Below are 19,413 nucleotides of genomic sequence, written 5' to 3'. Positions count from 1 at the left end.
ATGGTCAAATATGGGGCACCAGAGTTCATGTGAAAGTCAGTCCCCACTCTTCACCATCTGTAGATCTGGGTAGGATTTCAATGTGTACTGCACGTATTGTCCTTGTTTGGTGCCATAGTTTGTGCAGAACCTCTGGGCCCAGATCTGCCCATCATAATGTTCTATTTGTAGGTTTCTAGGACCTTCTGGATCCTCTATTTCCCCATTCTCCCATACTTCTCTCATCTAGAGTCCCAAAAGGATGTCCTCACATCTATCCCACTTTCCTGGTAGGTGAAGACTTTCATGGGACATGTCCCTTGTGGGCTAGTGTCTAGTTAAGGTGAGTATCTGCTTCAGAGTTAACTCACTCATTATGATCATTTCTAGTTCAATCCATTTGTCCACAAATTTCAGGATTCCTTGTTTTTAATAGCTGAATAGTATTCCATAGTGTAAATATACCACAGTTTCTTTATCCATTCTTCTACTGAGGGACACTTAGGCTGTTTCCATGATCTGGCTATTATGAATAAGGCTGCTATGAACATAGTTGAGCAAATTTTCTTGTTGTGTACTGGAGCATCTTCTGGGTATATTCCAAGGAGTGGAATAGCTGGGTCTTGAGGAAGCCTTGTTCCCAGTTTTCTGAGATAGCACCAGATAGATTTCCAAAGTGGTTGTAATAGTTTGCATTCCCACCAGCAATGAAGGAGTGTTCCTCTTTCTCCACATCCTCTCCAGCATATGGTGTCGCTTGAATTTTTTATCTTAGCCACTCTGATGGGTGTAAGATGGAATCTCAGAGTTGTTTTGATTTGCATTTCTCTGATGACTAAAGCCATTGAGCATTCATTTAAGTATTTCTCAGCCATTTGATATTCCTCTGTTGAGAATTCTGTTTACTTCTGAGCCCTGTTTCTCAATTGGGTTATTTGGTTTGGTGGTGTTTAATTTCTTGAGTTCTTTATATATTTTGGATATTAGACCTTTGTCAGATGTGGGGTTGGTGAAGATCTTATCCCAGTCTGTAGGCTGTCGCTTTGTTCTCTGGGCAGTGTCTCCTGCTTTACAGAAGCTTCTCTGCCTCATGAGGTCCCATTCATTAATTGTTGACATTAAGGTCTGGGCTGTTGGTGTTCTGTTCGGGAAGTTGTCTCCTGCGCCAATGTGTTCCAGGCTCTTCTCCACTTTTTCTTCTAGCCAATTTAGTGTCTCTGGTTCTATGTTGAGGTCTTGGCAAATCAGGAATTATATAAATGTTACATTTTTAATGTTTTGGCTATTTGTATTTGGCAGCCTTGAAGAAAACATCTTTCCTATCTTGGTGCATCTAAAATTCTGAATGTAAATCAATATCTATCATATCTCATCTCTATCAACTTAAAACATCTATCTAGATCTAAAAACATCTTAACCCCTAAACAGCTAAGCTTTGTTGTAAAACTAAACTCTCTGGTCTTCAACACCATCAGAGACTTGAGAAGGAACAAAAATGATTACCCGAGTATACAAGGAGAGCAGGTTAGTAGCTTTCCAAATGACAAGATGATACAGACAGTTTGCTGCTTGAACAGCCACCCAAAACTCTCTATAATGTTGGAGCATCATCTTCAGCCTTCTGACCTAACATGTCTGATAGACATATTTGTGAGACAGGAACTATTGAGGACTTGCTTATTCTATCTTGGCAGAGTTTGGCCGTTGACTCTACCTGCATCCAAGCTTGTCCATTTTAGGCAGAATTCTGTCTGTGGTAGAAACAAGGACATTTTGCCCAGTGGCTTGTTTGCCACATTTGAAGCCGTCTCCATGAGGCAGTTCTTTGATGCTCACCAGGATGCGTTAACTCTTAAACACAGGGAAAGGAGGAGCTAACATAACTCCTCTGGTCTTCTGGACAACTCACGTGCATAGTTTGTAACATAATCAGTTTTCTTTGCAGGAATTAGAAATGGGGGTGGAAATAGAAAAGTAAAAAGAAAGAGAAGAAATCACAGAGACTGTGGATGACCCACCTCCTCTGTGGAGCTTGCAACTCTTAAAGGAAATAGTGGCATATGGATGAGGAGAAAAACAGAAACAAGCTTCCTCTCCTCTTGGCTATCTACCTTTGTGATGAGAACATCCTGAGGTTGAGGCATGGAAATGGGGAAAGCCCACATCAAACATGAGTTGTTAAAATGAGGTCTGATTGTCTCAAGGTCAGATTTGTTAGAAAAGATAACTATTTATGACACTTCATTATGACTCCCTCCAAAACATATGGCTAGCTTATTAGAAATTAAAATTCATATAAATCACAGCAGGGTACCACACTAAGATAACGAGAGTCACTCCAAGGGACAAGAAACGATTCTAGCTCAGTTCTCCTAAAGCCTGGCACTTATAATCTACAATTTAAACTAATTCACTGGTAGTACACTGGCAGATTGGGGAAGTGTGAGCAATCCATCTGCTACAAGCACTAGTGTAAATACTATTTCTTTCCTGCTTTGGGGACACATATAATTTGTATTTTCTCTGCAAATTTCCCCTGCTCCATTTTATATTTTTCAACTTAAAAAACATTCTAGGCATTGGCGATGCCTGTGCTGTCTTTTCTTGCATTTAATTGCTGATGTTGAGGAAGCTAGGCTTTCAGCTGACTGATTGCCTGTTCTTTCAGCAACAGTGAACAATACACAGGATCATGAAAATAGGCAAGCCATTGTGAGCAGAGCACGCACAAGGCACCATAGATATTCCTAACCTCAAGACCTCACCTAGGTTTCATCAAATTCCCTTTATTGCAGTGTTCTCTGCTCAGAGAATCTTCATGTTTTTTCATTACAATGCTCAGTGCTTATTTTCAGAACTGGCTGGCTGAGTTTGCGTTGTGATTATTTTTTTATAGTGCAGATGTGCACACGTTCAAATCAAACATTCAAATTCTACATAATGACTTCACAGCTATGAAATATCAAGCCTGAACCCCAATATGGGCCAAAGGTCATCAAAGTCAAATATGCTTTTTAAATGTTGTCTTCTTTCACTAGAAAATTCATCCTTAATAGATAGGGATTAAATGATCACCACAGTGGAGATTTACATTTTTATCCTTGAAGATAAGGAAAAATATGCAAATCACATTTATTTTATTTATTGAGGATGCAGAAAATGGAGCTGCCTGGCCCATATTGACTTGGAAGAATTTCTGTTTGGGTGGTCTTCATTTGCAATAGGACAATATTCATATAAGCCTGCCTATTAAGTCTCTGTTCACAGGCCATGCTAAAAGCAATAGCCAAAAGTAGTTCATTATTAACACCATTAAGTAAGAAGTGACAGAACTCGCCCTTCCTTAGGAGAGCAAAAGTCCACCAGTGCAACTTACCCCACCATAGCTGTGTGTTTATTTAGACAGTCAACAAACATTGAATACCGCCAACACCAGTTAAGCACAGGAGCCCCTGCTCTCAGGGGACTCAGGGTTGGTCAACTGTGGTGTCAACTCAACAGTGGTAGTGTCATGATCACCATAAGTAGATTAAAAAGACTGAAATACATCCCTGCATGTGAAGGTCGTGGGCAGGGGCCATCAAGGAAGGCTTGATGGAGGAAGTTCCTGACCTGAGCCAACACAAGCTTACCAGGCTCCCGCTATAGGAGGCCTACGCTAGACAGGGTCTCTACTAAGAGTAGAAAGCATGACAAGGTAGAAATGAGCCTAGAACCCTCCACACAAAGTTGCTACACAGTGTTCAAAATGACACTTATGACCAAGGGCAGAAGCAGTCAGGGGCTAAAGCTGGGGACATGGTTTAGAAGACAAAGGTTTTGCTCTACTCAAGGCTCAGGACAAGGCTGACCTGTGAGCGACAGAAGGAGAGCCCTCTCAGCTTCTTAAGTTCTCTAAACTACTAAATGAGAACTTAAAATTCATTTTCAATATGCATGCTGGTTTTAAAGTCTTAAATTAGAAACAGAACCAGCAGCAGCAGCAACAACAACAACAACAACAACAAAACCCACAAAACTTCCAACCCTCTGGCAAATTGAAAATCCTAGTACGAGTGTCCTGGACAGCAATGAAATATACAAGGAATCTGATTTAAAGTAATAGCTAGAAATTAAAGTCTAAGGATGAGCAAGAAATACAGAAACACAATCCTATCTGTGAGGCATGCCTATAATAGCCGAGATCACATTGAAATGAAAACAGTCTCCTTGCTGCCAAAATCCTGCTTACTTTACTGCCCCAGGATCTCTGCATGCTTACATATTCAACAGCCTCTAACTCTGAATTAATGACTTAGCATGTAAGTATCTCTGTCTTCATAAAAATATTATTGGGTTAAATATTGAAAAACAAAAACAAAAACAAAAACTTCATCCTGCCCAAGCATTGAAGGAGCAAAGGGAGGAGAGAAGGAAAGGGGATGCTGTGTCTTTTCTATAAACTCCCTGTCATCTGGAGAGTGTGATTCTCCTCTAGTTTAAAGTTTCTAAGACAATGGGGAATAGAGATGAGCTTAATTTCCTTCTGCAGAGTTAACTTCCTCAGCTGCTACAAGTAACATGCATCGTGATAAGCCTGGGATCTGGGAGCCAGTGTGAACCTGTGAGCAGGGATCCCAGAACACGCCTGGCTCAGGGGCAGCCACTTCGCAGAGCTAGCAATGGGATGCCAGCTAATGATGCCCTTGATGGTTATACAAACAGCCATAACAAAACAAATTCCAATGTGCTCCAGGAATGCCTCCTCCATTGTTCTTGGTTTGTTTTTTTTTTTAATTCAGATTACATCTCAATTGTTATCCCATCACTTGTATTCTCTGTTCTTCCCTACCTGCTGCTTTCACTTTATTCCCCTCCCCTAGGTCTATACCAAGGAGGACCTCCTCCCTCACTATATGGTCATAGGCTATCAAGTCTTATCTTGGTAACCTGCTTATTCTTTCTTTGAGTGTCACCAGGCCTATGCACACTGTTCTTGTAATAAAAACCAAGAACTGAGTACTTTGCAGTCACACCAATCTGGGTTTTTGGTCTAGCCTGATGGAATACACAATTTCTATATCTAGGGCCTTTCCTGTATTCCTTAAAAATACAATGTCCTGGATTCCTTTCTTCCTGTTGCTGTGATAAAACACTTGACCAAAAGTAACTTAGAGAAAGAAAAAGGTTGCTTGGCTTATATATTTCCAGGTCACAGTAGTTCCTGAGGAAAGTCAGGGCAAGAGCTTGAACCATGAAGTCATGATGCTTACTGATTCACTCACAGACCCTAAGACAACCTGCCTGGAAGATGGTGCCATGCATAAAAGTCTGGGTACTCCTATGTCAATTTTTTTCAGTTTGTCAATTAACCATCAAGACAATCCTCCACAGACATACCTTCACGTAGGCTAGACCTGGGCAATTCCTGAATTGAGATTCCCTTATCGGTTGACTTTAGGCTGTCATGTTGACAATGTAAAGCTAACTAGACAGATGGGAATAATGTTGCCTACCATACAAAGTTGTCGGGAAAGTTAAAGGAGAGCCTATGGAGAAGTTTAGAAAGCTCCCGGTAAAGGTTTCTTCGTGTTCTATTATTGAAATCCATTCACCTTAGAAATCTCAGCAGAGGGCAGGAACAAACACAGAATGTTACAATGAAGACCTGGGTTGCCAGAAATAATACTATCAAAGGCAGAAATAATGAGACAAGGAAGCACATCCTGGCTTGTTCTTAGAGATCAAGGCTCAGTCAGAAGAATCATTAGCTAAGGAATCTAAGTGTGGAAAGGTCCAGAACACAGCCACTGGGCATGGGCCAAGGAAACTCCTGAATGTTAAGCAGCTCCTGAGTCGAGCCCTCTTAAGAGCTTGTCAGGTGCCACACACAGGACTGCACTCTAGGCAGGCAGATTCTCCACTATGAGTGGAAAACACGCCAACGCAGAGATGAGCACGAGACTTCTAAAACCAAGTGACTAGGCAACGGTCAACATGACCCTTCTTATTGCTAGCAAGAGCCCAGAACACTGTTCAGAGGACAGAGGTTGCACTCTAGGTTGCACCTTCCTACTCACCTGACCATGGCTATGTAAGCTCCAGAAGACAGCTACAGGCCATGTCCAGGGAAGTTCTGAGTGTCAACAGCAGAAAGTTCTGAGCAGGCCTTCTCCAAGCCAGAGTTACAATCAAAGCTGAAGACAAAATGCTCCAAGCACACAAAGTGTAAAGAACTTAAATACCAGTGAGTGGCCAACACTCCCCCCCGCCAAAGTTTGCTCCCTAAGAACACCATTCTTCTCATCCCAAAGAAAGAGAAGGCAGATAAGGGAGCCAGAATAATGTAGTCAGAGTCAACAGAACCAAACACGTAGGTAGTTGAAAAACAGGTGCAAGAGACAGGGGCTGCCAAAGAGGCAGGGAAGGTACTGCTCAACTTATTACCTTTTCCCCCCATGAGTCTAGTGGTTTTTTCTGAGTCTAGGAAGTGGCAGAAGAAAACATGTTCCCTAGTGTCGTCATGTCAAGAAGCTGTGCTTAATAGGCGCACAGTGTGAAAAATCACCAACCACTAGTTGTTTATCCAGAGTCATATCTAATAGTTACCAAATGGGCAAGAAAGCCACAGCATCAACATGATAGAAAAATTTACTGCTAAGAAAGGGGGAATTAAAGGGAGGATTGATTAGATGTCAGAGGCCAGACCAGTGTCAGTCTCTCTATTAGGGACCTGCGCAAAAGACAGCCCTACATGAACTGCCATGGGCTTTCCACTGTGATTACAAAAGAGAACACAATGGGAAAGCTGGGGGTAGTGGTAGGGTGCTGGAAAGCCAGACTACATTCCCTACCTCTGTAATCCCTCAAGTCAAAACAAGTAATCCTGGGAAGAGAAAGAAGGAGGGATAAATGCATTTAGACATGAGGTTGAAGTCTCAAACTGAAGTCTTAATATACAAAAGTCACCAGAAATCTATAGTCTGTGTCCAACATTTGGTTAAGGGAGTGGTTGAGGGAAATGTGTGGGGGAAAATTATCTTCTTGCTATATTCCAAACCAATTTTAAATTGTTTAACTGCCCACTTAACGTCAAATTGTGCTGTTCAGAATGGGGCAAAGTCAATACTTGTAAAGTGGATCAAAGCCAAAAAGCTGAGGCAGGAGAACACACAGGATGTCAGTGGGGAGGGGGAAGGGACCGAGATAATTGAAAACGTTCAACACCCTCTCAAATAAGTGTTGATGAGTGGGTGGGCAGACATGGCTCCCAGCATTGTTTATAAAAGATGCCCAGTCTAGGAGCGAAGGCCATTTAATTAATCTGCTGTGGTCAAGTGATAGAGAATAACCTGTCACTCGCAGAAACCCAAGTCTCCTTCTGTGAGGGCCTAAGTCCAGAGCACTCACAAGATCCGCCTCTTCAGATCTTCAGAAATGGCATGAACAATGAGACAAGAGTCTTCATCCCAGCCTTGGCTTTAAACTCTGTTATGATTTCTCTCTCTCTCTCTCTCTCTCTCTCTCTCTCTCTCTCTCTCTCTCTCTCTCTCTCTCTCTCTGTGTGTGTGTGTGTGTGTGTTTGTGTGTGTGTGTGTGTGTGTGTGTGTGTGTGTGTGTGTAAGTGAACATTACGCCTTGCCAGTACCACAAAGGAAAAACACTGTGACATATGGGCCAATTGGTGCTCAGGAAGGTTGTTCATCTTGCCAGATTTAGTATCAGTCAAGTACTGAAGGATAAAGCAAAGAATGTTTATGTGCAGCCTACTATCATACTAGTTGAGAAAACAATACTACTCGAGACATTCTGATGACCCAGAAAAAACTGCTTTGGGGAAAATATATATGAACACATATAAGCATAAGGTATGGCTGCTATTATCAACAGCCAGATGATAAGAGGGCTTGTGGGACTGAACTCACACCATCGCAGGTTGTTCCATTTTGACTCAAAAACAAAAAGATACCTTAAAAACTGGGGGAAAAAATGTAAAGTCAGAATTCATCTTTTTATGATCAAATAGCAGAAGCAGCTGAGGGGAATCATGAAACATACTGAGGAAACACCATTTCTTTGACAACAGAGTATTCCAAGAGCTGAATGGCAGAGCAAAGGCAGCATGTCCTGTGTACGTTCCCCAGTGGACATGTTCAACGCAGCATGGCCCAGAATGCTGATCATTTGGCTTCTGTAAGCACAGGCAAACTCCAGTCTCTTTAGTTTCTCTGATAACTGTCGATAGTTACAATGAGGTTTTCAGGACCAAGAAGCCCTTTCTGCAGAATTCTCTAGTCCCGTGGAAGGGAAGTATTCTATTGCAATATTAAAAGGTGCTCTAAGCATCATTCCCTTCGCTTTACACATATACATTAATTTTTCCTTAGAGCAAAGACACAGCATAGATACCATTACTATCCTCATTGCGGAGATGATGGAAAGTGCTGCACAAGGAAGTCAAACAAGTTTCTCAACATACACAGCTAGTGGGTATCATGCAATAGAGAAGGATCTTTAACCTGGCCAGTCTCTCTCCAGGGCCCTGCTGTTTGAGCGCTGATTAGGTAAGAGTAAGTATGACCTAGGTCAAGCTATTTGAGCAGGGTTATGAAAAGAAAAGAGGAAATTACACTAAATTAAAATTAAATAGGGTAAACTCCATCCAGGTTAAAATGGCTTTGACCTTTTATTTTCTTTTTTACTAGAATTAGGGAATGCTTCAGCCCTGTAGAGTCTCTTTCTTATCTATTACAAAAGTCATTTTGACCACTTCCAACCATACGTTAGAGACTGTATTATGCAAATATTGCATTATATGCTCTGTGGTCTCTTTTTGGGGTCATTTAAAATATTTAACTCTTCTATACAGCTAATCAACATTTATTGAATTTTAGGTTTATTGGCATTTATATGCCATGTAAATAAAGGCTATAAAATTAAGGGGCAATAAGTACAAAAATGATACCTAATATACCAAACCTAGATTGTCTGATTCCCTTAGAGAAGGCTATACTTCCCCAGTATAGGAGACCAAAGGACAAACTGCAGTGGTGACAGCAACCAAATAAGCAGCCAAGTCTAGCCTGGGATTTCACTGCTAGGTGGGATTTTAGTTTAAATTGATTTCTACTATTTCATTCCACTATAAATTCTTATAAGCCATCTCAAACTTCCTATCTATAGAGCAGAAGGTAAACACTTGACCTCACTCTGCTCCTAGGCGTACATCATCTTCCCACTCACAGCTATTCAAGGCAAACTTGTTAAGCAGTAAGTTGATCGAGACCTTTCAGTTAGTTGCTGAGCCAATCAACCTGCAACCTTGACAAAGTCACATAACTTGAAGGAAACTATTAACTAAATCCATATATATATATATATATATAACCAATGAACTATGCTTTGAAATCAGGGAACCTAAGTAGAGAAGCTATTTAGAGACTCTATGAAAAAGTCTAATCACTGATCTGTAGTGACAAAAATGAGTTAATGTACCTTCAAAACTAAGCAAATTATTCCCTTCTCACAGCAAATAGCCCATCATTGTAACTGTTGGTCATTAAGTGCCAAGTGACTCTTCACCGACACCCATGGGACACAACAGAGGGTTGACTCATCTATAACAAACTGAACATTATCCACTAGAAGTCATTCCAGCAAGGCCAAAGGAAGAGATGGCCATATGGACCAGGGCAAGCACAGAGGAGCTGCGTGATGTTTGTGAGACACGCATATTCTATGTGAAGAGGAGTGAGAAATAGTGTAAAGGAATAGCACAGTTTCTACTGTGTGTTTCTATAGCATATCAAGTCTATTCTCAGTGGATTGTTTTTTATTTGGCTCCAGGATATACAGGAGAATTCCCAGTCCACTTTACAGGTAAGAGAATTAGAAATTCAAAGCTCTAGTAATTTTGACACACTGAGTGGATGAAGCACAAAACCAAGCTGTAGACTCAGGCGTGTCTGGTTTTTCTAGCTTCCCCCACTATCATGAAAGCATTCTAATACCTAGTACTCAGTTAGTATGAATCAAATATGTGGGTGCTAAAAATGTGATACCAAGGAGAGAATGGAAGGATAAACAAAACAAACAAACTCTAATGGGAATAGCTAAGGATATGGGGGCAAGTTCTGAGGATATATTGAGACCTCAGCACCCACTTTCATTTCCCTTCCTAGTGTTAAGGATACAAACAGACTTCCTCTGTCACATGTGGTTATCATGGTGCCTTGTTACAGACTAAAAAGTAATAGGACATGTATCCATGAACTGAAGCCTCCAAAATATGAGCCAAAATATACTATTTACTGATCTTCCTTCTAGGTTGCTAGTCAGAGGTCATCATGGTATTGCAAACAAAACAAACAAATTTAGGATTAGTATTATGGAAGTTCAACTAAGGAAAACTAAGTGATCTTAAGAAAGTATACGTTGAAAATTTGATCTGGACAGTGAGGTCTCAACTGAACAGGAGAGAGAGAGCTCATCCCAGATGTGTCAAAAGGGTAAAATACAACTGAATGAAGGATACAAGGAATGCAGAGTGATGGTGTAAGGAGGACAAGCCTACGCCTCACACTTGAGGCAGCTGGTGTGGACAAGGAGGAAGGGGAATGAGGTAAAGCGAGGACAGAGGCATGGAGAGCCTGATCCTCCGATGGGTGCAGAGGTGACAACAGATACCCCAGTCCTTGGGACCTGTAGTTAGAATGCATCCTTTTCCTTATAGTGAGAGGCTAGATGACACACTCCGCTTTTCACGTGACAAGATAACTCTACATGCAACGTGTGAAACTAGCTGAAAACAAAATATGAAGTGCCTTTGAAGTCAGGTGTTCTGGAAGATACTTAGGCACCATAGCCACATTCAAGGCAAGAGACAAGACAGGCTGGGTTTAAAGGAAGTCAGAAGAAGTGGGAGGAAGTAAACACATTTTAAAGATTATTATTAGATAAAACAGGATAAATAGGACATCTGCTTCAACTCCTTTCCACCAATAGCTCAAGGATCTTTATGGAAAAAGGGGTGGAAAGACTGTAAGAGCTGGAGAATAAGGGAGAGTCCTGTAAAAGGTTGTCTTTGGGTGTGACGAAGCTGTTGTACCCATGAACTCACTGTAGCTGAGGCTACTTGCAGGATACCTGTACAAGATCAAAGCAATAAGATCAATCAACATTCCTGCAAGCAGCACCAATCAGACCCAGTGGGTTACCCCCTAAAAAAAAGGAGACATGAAAGTGGGAAGAAGGCATATTGGAGGTTCCCATGGGGAGAGGAGTGAAGGAGATGGGGTGGATAAATAAAGATACACTATATACATGTATGTCAAACTGTAAAAGAGTAAATAAAATATAGCCCTCAACAACAAATAAAATAGAGATGAAAACCTCATTGATCATATAACAAGAATACTGACGCTATAAATCACAGATGGAGGAAACATGGTAACACAGTGTGTTCAGACAGAATGCTACCACAAGGATCTGAAATGGATAACATTAAAGTCTTGCTTCCCAGCTAGAGCAGAGGTGGGGCCTAATGGGAAGAGCTAAGGATATGGGAGCAAGTTCTCAGGATATTTTGAGACCTCAGCACCTTCTTTCATTTCCCTTCCTAGTGTTAAGGATACAAACAGGCTTCCTCTATCACATGTGGCTACCATGGTGCCTTGTCACAGACTAAAAAGTAATAGGACAAGTATCCATGAACTGAAGCCTCCAAAATATACTATTTACTGATCTTCCTTTTAGGTTGCTAGTCAGGGGTCATCAAGGTATTGCAAAAAACAACCCAGGGAAGATGATGGGAATGTAAAGTGCCTCGAGAAATCTTGGTAAAGCTTCTGAGAACTCAACCAAACTTGTGTCAGGTGGTGTAGACTGGAGGTCTTACATAAGCTGTTAGCCATCCACCTGCTAAGAAGCAGTGCTGTTGATGTGCTGGAAAGAGAACCAGTAATGAGCACCGGAGTTGTCTCATATCCAGCCATGAGGAGCACCATCATTTAATGCTGGAGGAAAGAGATGCAACCAAGAAGTGTCAAGAAATCCAGAGCATCATGTCACAATAGGGGATATTTTTTTTGAGGCTATGACATCATATCATTTCAGAGACTCTCACTGGCAGAGTGAAAACAGGGAAAGAGAGCCGTACACATTTCTACCCCAAGAAATCATGGCCATTTTCTGACGCAGCGTCCTGTTTCCTTTCATCAAGACCTCACCTTCATCCATCACATGGCTTGAGTAAAGGTGAGCCTTACTCTCACTCTGCAGAGTCATAAAGCTGTCATGAAGCATGATAAACTGCTCGGGGCTTTGTGGGTCCCTGGATACCTGGATATCCGAGTGGTTCAAGGGCCAAATTCTGAACTCAACCCAGGATAATAACAGTTAGGTGACACGTATGTTAGATGATACAGCGTTACTGAGTTAAAAAGATGGGTTTGAAGGTGGAGGTAGCAACTGAGCAGATAGGCTTGTGAAAAGGCAAGAAAAAAGAGAGAGAAGAGTCCTCCGTACTATACTGCTGAGATCGAGCCTTGCCTGAGAGCAAACCCTGAACTTTAAGTTATCCTGGCTCATCAAATTTCCCTGCGTAAGCCACTTTGAGTTTGTGTTTCTAGCATTTACATATCAAAGAACCCCGCTCAGTACCACTCCTCCGTCTGAACACCTCCATTGGCTCCTTGTTTCATTGATTTTTCAGTGAAAGTTTTTCAGGCTGGAAACTGGATTTGCACGGCATCTTGAATCTCTTGGCTTATTGATATATGGAGACCCATCAGGCAGGAAGTAGGAACATGGCCAAGATGAATCTTTTAGGCTTATTTCAGTTTATCAAAAGTCTAACGGTTTTTGTAAACAATTCTCAAAATTAAGAAACTAGCCCTAATATGGCTTTGCATGGCTCTGATGAGGAGCGCCTACCAGGAGCTGTGGTTAACCACAGTTGAAAACAGAATGTCATTTGTCATCACTTCTCCTACCACCCACACACAGTTTATGCTCTGGGTACAAGAAACCATCAACCTGCATTCCATTATACCATAAGCCTTCCGTGCTATGGCACACATACCCTTACACATATGAAATTCCTAGTACCAGGACCCTTACAGACCCTCCCAAGAGGCCCAGAGACCCCAGCACACTACAGAAGCACAGGGTGGGATGTGAAATGGTACAATAGTCTGGCTCAAATGCCCACCACCTTTCAAAATGAAGGAGGTACAATCTACTTTGCAATAGAGCACTGGAAAAGCTATGTAGCCACAATGTCTGAGATACTCAGGACAACACTGATGCCCCTTTGTAGTCTCAGCAGCCCCAAAGAAGTAAGAGGTAATAAATTCAAAGAAAGGGAAGGAACCAGACAGAAAAGCCGTCCAAAATTTTTAAAGCCTCTAATGTATATGTGTTTCTGAACCGTTGAATTTTTTTTTAAGTCACACAGCCCAGGTAGGCCTAGAACATACATACTATGTGTAGCCAAGGATGCTCTTGAACTTGTGGTCCTCCCTTTTTCCACCTCCTAAGTGCTGGTGCTAAGGGATGCACTAGGACATCTGATTTGATGCACTGCTGGGGATCAAACCCCAGGACTTCCACCATGCTAGGCAAGCACTTGACCAACTAAGCTACATTCTAGAACCATTAGATAGTCCTAAAAGTACATTGTGATCAACATGTCAGGTACAGGGAGAAAACTCAAAATGGCAAATAGAACACCAGAACAACCCCCACAGCCATCTGGGATGACAGGACAATAGGCTTATGCACACTCAGTCTGGGCCTACACACCTGACCCCTGGATAAAGAGGCTCCTAGCCACTGTTGATGTCGACTTGGTAGCCTCCTTGGTCACCAAGTAGAAACTGAACAGCAAATGTGGCCTGTCACTCTATGGCCAGAAGTGAGATTTGAGAATTTAAAGATTTGTTAGTAAAACAGAAGAGAGGAATATAGCTAAATAATTTCTCAATTAACAAGAATAAGTTATTCTCTGAACATATGAACCATCAATTTGACCATGTTTCTCTTTACATTCTAATGTAAATGTCACTTCAGAGCAAGGGTTACTTTATTCCTTTAATAATATCATAAAATCATCTACACAGAAGATGCCACAAGTAAGGACCAGCAGTGTGATTTATTTTAACATAAACTCTCTCTCTCTCTCTCTCTCTCTCTCTCTCTCTCTCTCTCTCTCTCTCTCTCTCTTTCACACACACACACACACACACACACACACAGACACACACACACACCTTCTCAGGAGGAGATGGCATTTATAGATTTAGCAGCCCAGGTTTCCTTTTATGGTAACATGGTTTGTTTTTCTTTTTCAGAAAGAGAGCCATGGATTTATTATGCTCAGCTCCCTACTAACTAAATGAGCGGAAGGGAGAGATTTATAAAGCAAATAAACAGAAAGATTTATGGCTTCTTCCTCAGAGCAGCTCAAAATTATGGAAAAACTCATTGACCTTTCAAGAGAAGAACTTGGTTCAGCCAAGCAGAAACTAAGTGCACCGGAGAGGTTTCCAATTAATCCCTTAATTTAAAGCCTTTGTCTTTCTCCAGTAAATATGCTGGGGGGCTGCTGAATCCCAATTATTCCTTTTGAAGTATAATTACCTATGGGCATTACAGACAGCATTTCCTATCACACTACACCGTAAGTATCAATAATGCTTGTAATAATTAGAAAATGAGGGAAATTGGGATTAGGAAGAGAAAAGAAACAGAGCAGGCAGTTAAACGGGAGCAGCTGATTTTGCAGAATAAGCCAGGAAGAGAGAAAAAAGAGACGAGACAGTCCTGAATCTTGAAAAGAGGAGGAAGGAGATGAGAGCTGGAAGTTAACTGGGACCGGATCACGTGTTCTGGAAGATTCTGTCATGAAGTGTTCCAGAATGGACAGTCTTGGAAAGCATCAAGCCGGCCTGAATCTATGATGGAATCCTCCCATGCCCACATGCATCCACCCAAGCCTGCCATGTGGCTGTGTCTCCAACTGTTCCTTTCTCAGATATCAAATTGTCTCACTCAACACACTATCATGAAACAAGACAAACACACACACACGCACAAAAAAAAAAACCAACACAAAACAAGGCAACCAGCTAAAGCAGACAGACACCTCATTAGGAGTGGCTAATAACTTTATCTCCCCATTTTTGTTTTGTTTTGTTTTGTGCGAAGACAAATACAATTCGGAATTAAAGTTGCAAGGGCTTCCAAGCTTCCTCGTTGGTGGTATAACCCTGGGCAAAAAATCATTAATCTTCTCAAAGCCTTGGTTTTGTGGTGATGATAATAATAATAATAACAGCTAGCTTGTAAATTTGGGAGAATTATGTGAAATAAGAAGTGTAAAGTGCTTATCACAGCAACTAGCATGGAATAGATGCTCGGAAATATTAATTGTCACCAGAAGCAACTTCACTGCTGTCCTTTGTCTACTACGGGGATGAGTATGACAGAGCAGCGGCGTGGGTTGGTATAGGAGCAGCTGCATCTGATAGGAGAAGATTCGTGTTCCTTTGTTCCCTCTTTAAAGATGATAGGATCCTAGACCTAGAGATATGCATTGGCCTTTTGTTTTTTGGCAGCCTTGAAGAAAACATCTTTCCTATCATTGTGAGTCTAAAATTCTGAATGTAAATCAAGATCTATCATATCTCATCTCTATCAATTTAACAACTATCTAGACCTAAAAACATCTTAACCCCTAAACAACTAAGCTTAATTGTAAAACTAAACTATCTGTTCTTCAACCTCATCAGAAACTTGAGAAGGTATAAAATTAATCACCTGAGTATACAGCGGGTGCAGGTTAGCAGCTTCCCAAATGAGAAGATGACAGAGACAGTTTGCTGCCTGAACAGTCACCCAAAACTCTCTATAATGTTGGAGCATCATCTTCAGCATTCTGGCCCAATATATCTGACAGACATATTTGTGAGGCAGGAACTATTGAAGACTTGCATACTCTGTCTTGGCAGAGTTTGGTTGTCAACTATGCGTGTGTCCAAGCTTGCCCATTTTTAGGCAGAATTCTATCTGTGGTAGAAATGAGGATATTTTGCCCAGTGGCTTGTTTGCCACATTTGAAACCATCTCTCTAATATAACATTTATATAATTCCTGATTGTTTCATGGTTCTTCTTGCTATAGGTAGTTTATTGTATATATTTGCAATAATATAAATATATATGTAAAAACAAAAATATTTAAAAATAAAAAATTGTTAATCAAAAAAGGAAAGAAAAAAAGCAACAAAATAAAAATATACAAGCAAGAAAAAAAAATTACAGAAGTGTGACTCCACTGCTTAGCTCCCTGGGTGACTATGGGCCTTTTCCCTGTCTCAGACCTCAGTTTTGTCATCTGGAAACAGAAGATGGCAATAGTTACACTGTCCTATAATAATAAAATCAAGTAACTACCATGGAAAAGTAAAACTATGTGACTAAATATTAGCATCCATGCTTGTACTCAGCAATGATTTACTAAGCAGAGCTGCTGTGTACTAGGCAAGGCTTGACATCTGGGAGCCCACTGCTCATGCCCCACAAACTACCAAGTGGACCGCCAATGCTCCTTAAGTAATTCAAGTATATATTAAGGAAGGCCAACATGGAGAGAACCGTAATCTAAGATTAGACTTGTTTTACATGTGGCTCTGAATGTGTACACATCATTACTGCTCTGGGTCTCAGCCTCCTTCACCTATAAAATAATCCACAAGCAGAAGTCACACCTTAGAAGATAAAGGGAACATTACATATGGAAGTACTTTGTAAATTATAATGCATTATGCAAATGTGTTATTAACATATTAATTATTCCTGTGCACATGCTTAATGATCATGTTTACCGAACTGGGAAAAACAAGAACAAACATCATTTTATTAACTATTAAATAAATTAAATCAGTAAGGCCCGAGTCAAACAAGTTGTAAAAGGAAAACAGTTGGTGTCAGAGGAGTTTTCATTAGGAGAGGGTAGTTAAACTTTGACAGTTATCATAGCTACAATAGGAAATGCTGACATCGGTCACATAAATATTCAAGGTCTTCTAGGAATGCTTGAATGTCTGTATTCGTAGAGGCTTTACAAGCAAACACACTAAGAACTTTTTACAAAGTATCTCAGAGGATGAAGACAGCATTCCCAGGTGGATAAAGATGACTCCAGGTACAAACCATTTAAGTAAAACCAAATTAAACAGTTTCTTATGAGCTTTTCAAAGCAGGTCTATGTAATCCTGAGATCTGGTGTACAACATGTTCCAAATGTATTTAAGCAGGCGATCGTTGTTTTCATCCTTTCTCTGACAAGTAGAGAGAACTGAAAATGTAAAGAAGCAACTGAGCATTTAAGTCATTCCCCTGGGGTTTCAACAAGAGGCATTCAACCTTCAGTTGCCAAGGCAGAAACACAGGCCAGAGCTGGGGGGACAGAGACACCAACCGTCTGGTTTCCGCTCAACTGCCAGTGAAGTCCTCCTGTGCTTTGACCAGTCATTACATATGAGGACAATATTATCTGGATTAAAATTTATTGCAAATTATAAGCAAGATGAAATAACAGTTATGTCTATTATATATACGAGTATGTCAAGTGATAATTTTAACATGTAACCTGAACTTATATACATAATGTGACATATAACACATATAGCTTTATGATTGTGCTAAGTATAGTATATACAATGCATAGATGTGCATGTGCATACATGTGGGTATATATTTACATGCATATATACACAGACCATCATTTGTCTACTATGAGGATCAGGAAGATACAGAGTAGTGACGCAGGTTGGTATAAACAGCTAGATCTGGTATATGAAGGGTCAAGTTCCTCCATTCCCTCTTCAGAGATGAGACCCAGAATCCTAGAACTAGAGAAGCTTGACTCTACAGCTCAGTTACCTGGGTAACCTCAGGCCAGTATTTTCACTGTTCCTCACCTCAGTGTACTCATCTCCAAACTTAACAATGCACACACACACACACACACACACACACACACACACACACACACACGTGCTCGCACACACACACACACACACACACACATACACACACACACACATACGCAATACTTCCATGAACAACGGGAAAACTCTACTTGAAGAGCTGTGCCAGGGCAGTGGATTGCACCTGCATTCTCAGGGAAAGCTATGCTATCCCATGTGATTGGGGAAGAACGAAGGCCTTGACACAGACGTGTTTGTAAACACTAAGAAAGCCCCTGGTTTTACTACCTGATGGGCTGGAATGAGAGTGAAAGAATGAATGAAAATTTACTGCAGAGAGCAGTAATTCATCCAAGTGGATTTCAGTGGAACCCCACACTTTTTAAGAAAGTGGCTATAGGCACTGTGGTGGTGCACGCCTTTAATACCAGCACTGGGAAGGCAGAGGCAGGTGGATCTCTGTGAGTTCGAGGCCAGCCTGGTCTACAAAGCAAGTCCAGGACAGCCAAAAGCTACACAGAGAAACTGTGTCTCGGGGGAAAAAAAAGAAAGTGGCTATGTAGAAATGGACTCACAACTGCCCGTGGCTGGTGAGGTTATGGCCTTGGAAGGGAGTCTACTCTTGTCAGGTTACTGACAATAATACTGACAATGACTACAATAATTCCTAACTCCATTCTAAATACTTAAACTCACAGGTAAGTATAGCTCTCAGCCCTCATCAAAGAAACTTCTCTTTGCAGCATACAGAGACCATTACAAAAAAAAAAAATACACCAGGTAAAAATGCAGAGAGAAATCAACACTGGGGTGCCCAGCCTCGGAAGGTTCATCTATAACCCAACTCTATCCAATGGACAGCTCATTCTCCACAGTTGTGGGGGGAGTGGGGACTGCCTTGGACATGAATTCTGGTGCCCCTAATTTGATCACTTCCCCCTGGTGGGGAGGCCAAAAGGCACACAGAAGAAGGGCATGAAGGCTACCAGGATGAGACCTGATAAGCCATGGTTAGGTGGTGGGGCAGGAGGGCCCCTCCTGTCAGAGGTCTCGGGGGGCGGGGGGTTGGAATTGTGTGGAAGAGGGAGGGAGGGTAGGAAGGGGAAGATACAAGCAAGGGAATAACAATCTGGATGTCATCTGAATAAATTATAATAAATTAAATTTTAAAAAACCACACACACCAGATCAAAATGCAGAGAACAATTAATACTGGGGTTCCCAGCCTCAAAAGATACATGTACAACACAACTCTTGAACTAAGCCTCAAGGAACACTGCAGGCGAGAGGAAAGGAAAGCCAGAGCCAGAGCCAGAGCCAGAGCCAGAGCCAGAGGACAAGGAATTCTGCTGTGAGATTGTGTCTCCTTGAAATGACTAAATTTTCACTCATGATTCCTCAAAAACCTGGTTGCCTAAACAAGACCCAGACAGTGACAATGACAATAGACATGAAAGGGGAAA

The 19,413-nt window shown here is 41.3% G+C and overlaps 1 protein-coding gene across 2 annotated transcripts in view; it reads right to left on the bottom strand.

Annotated features, from left to right (window-relative positions):
* Positions 1 to 19,413, bottom strand: part of NELL1 (neural EGFL like 1) — an 843,592-nt gene that overhangs the window by 530,611 nt on the left and 293,568 nt on the right. The window lies entirely within an intron of this gene.

Source organism: Acomys minous (genome assembly GCF_964271855.1).
Source record: "Acomys minous genome assembly, chromosome: 2".
Classification (NCBI taxonomy): Eukaryota; Metazoa; Chordata; class Mammalia; order Rodentia; family Muridae; genus Acomys; species Acomys minous.
This window is presented reverse-complemented; position numbering and strand designations above follow the sequence as displayed.